Here is a 2,469-nt window from a genome sequence, read left to right as displayed (position 1 = left end):
AAATGACTGAACTCACAGGTTATCTCAATGGTGACATCATCACTTATATCAGTGTAGTAAACTGGGTTTCCTCTTGTTCCTCTGCAGCTGTAGATTCCTCCTTGAGATACTCTGATATCTCTGTTTTGTTGATCTCTGGTTTGACCTTCATATGTTCTTTGGTTTTGTCTGAACCACTCATATTTCCATCCATCAGAGCTCTGCACAGAGCAGCTCAGTGTCACACTGCCCCCTACTGGTATGATTGTTGTTCCTGCTGTCAGTGTGGCCCTGGGATTATCTGATGTTATGAAAAAGAAGTGAAGGAAATATGCATTGTGATCCATTAAAAAAAAAAAAAAAAAGATATATATCTAGATTTAAACTATGTTTTAATGTTCTGCATTTCAGGTTCCAGATCAGATAAGATCAGTATAACTGTTTGTCTATTTTCTGGCCCGAAGAAGTCACACACACAATCTAACACTGAATGATTGATTCGTGAAGATTCTAATTTTTGGAAGCATCATAAGTTTTCACCTTAAATTATTGGAAATTTATAATGTGTCTTATTTTATTTTGTGTTTGTTTTGTTATTATTTGTATCTACAATGGTACATCTAGTAATGATGGATTAAACAGTGAGGGAGTATTTAGCATTATGTTAGCATTGCATGGGCAAAATAACAGGTAAAATACAGTGGTCCTGTTTGAAGCTTCACGTTTCATGCATCGGGGAAAAAGTTTCAGTAGCAACATTAATTAAATCTACTTTATTATTCAGATGAGTATTTGAACAGAACAATCCATGCTATTGTTCACAGAGGACTTACCTAATGCAGTTATAGAGACAGTATTACTGTTCTTTGTGTCATGTGAGCTCTTTTTTTGCGACCAGAGCACTGATATTCACCACTGTCACCCTTAGAGCTAATTTCTAATGCATAGACTTTGTGTGCGTTGTAGGAAACAAATTCTTGACTATCCTTGTTGATTTTGTATTCCCAGTCAGTGTCTTCACCTTCATTCATGTCACATATGAAGATAACAAACTCTTGAATAACAAAACTGGACCAGTTGGGTTCAATAGTTAGCACAGCATCTAGAATCCAACACAATCACACCATTAGAAATCTGAAACTCTTTTATGCACGAAACAATCTGTGTTTGTGTTCATAAAATGTTTGTTTTTTTTAAGTTAATATGTCAGTTCTGAATAAATAAATACAGAATTACAGAAAGATAAAATGCTAAAGAGGGATGCAGTATGTGGAGATAAAAAAATCATAAATAAAATAAAACAACCGTTCAGTCACCTTGAGTGTGTCCAGTGCAGAGGAGTGTACAGAGCACTACAACAAAGACAGAAACTTCAGACAGTGGTTCAAATAATCAAGTATGGCAAAAATAAAACACTTGAGGTTTTACCAGTGTCTACTACGATTGGTGACATTTTATATTATGATTTTAAATGCATCAAAATATCACTGATGGAGAAACAAACCTTTCTTAGATAAACTAAACCAGCTCCACTCTGATCTGAGTCACTGCACTAAAATCTAATCCAGTCTACAAACAACCATGTTGGTAACAAACATGAGAGTCCTCTGATCACATGACCAGAAATGGTGCAAATGACTGATGCTCTGTTCTTCTTACTAAAACATGTTTATGGATCAGTATGAATCAAACAATAGAAGTCAGTGATGTACTCACAGAATAGGCCCAGCTCACAGAGCAAAGTGGCTCCCATCCTCACATCCAGCAGTGACACGTCTGAAAACTTCTACAACTTTTCTGTAAAGAGAGAGAGTGAAGCAGCAGCACAGCAGATACCAAAGAGCTGTGAAGGAAACAAAAACATTTTAACACTTCTTCTTTTCAGCTTCCTTCCCTTTTCAACAGAACTAACACACCTTAACAATATCTGGCCGCAGCATACTGTGACATGTTTATACTGTCCTGGTGCTGCACAAACTTATCAAGCAGTTTTTATCAAATGACCTGTCACACAAATATAGTGAAACTAAACAATACAAACACACCGATGATAATTTGCATTACGAAAGTATTTATTTTTTTTAACTTTGTTAAGTAATTAAACAGCTACAGATAAAATGACTTACATTAAACTGTAATGCGTTTTCCCCCTGCTTATTTTAATGCAATACGCAAATACAGTTAGTTAAACAATGACTGACAAGGTTGGGTGGGTTCTAACGTAGGTTTTAAAAGTGTTACAACCATCCCCTTCCCCGAAGTATGAATAGTTTATTAATTTTGCATATGCTTATACTTTTACAGCATGCCTAGATAGTGGAAAAGAAAGAATGATACAGGTGTGTCTGCTGATATTTACAACAAAAAAGCATCTGATGAAGTCTCAAAGAAGGGTGAGTCAGTTAAATTAGTGACTAAGGAACATGTGATCTGCCACATAACACTGAGCTAATACTACAAATCATTGCAAAGGCTGACAGAGTAACAGAA

At 35.7% G+C, this 2,469-nt stretch overlaps 1 long non-coding RNA gene across 1 annotated transcript; it reads right to left on the bottom strand.

Annotated features, from left to right (window-relative positions):
* Window positions 1–875: 875 nt before the first annotated feature.
* Window positions 876–1,802, bottom strand: LOC120439167. The gene is made up of 3 exons (XR_005612434.1): window positions 1,696–1,802; window positions 1,296–1,331; window positions 876–1,081 (listed from the first exon to the last, which is right to left on the bottom strand). It is a non-coding gene; the product is annotated as an uncharacterized LOC120439167 (long non-coding RNA).
* Between the last annotated feature and the right edge of the window lie 667 nt (window positions 1,803–2,469).

The sequence above is a fragment of the Oreochromis aureus genome, linkage group 3 (genome assembly GCF_013358895.1).
Source record: "Oreochromis aureus strain Israel breed Guangdong linkage group 3, ZZ_aureus, whole genome shotgun sequence".
NCBI lineage: Eukaryota > Metazoa > Chordata > Actinopteri > Cichliformes > Cichlidae > Oreochromis > Oreochromis aureus.
Note: the sequence above shows the minus strand (reverse complement) of the source record. Positions and strands in the feature narration are given on the sequence as shown.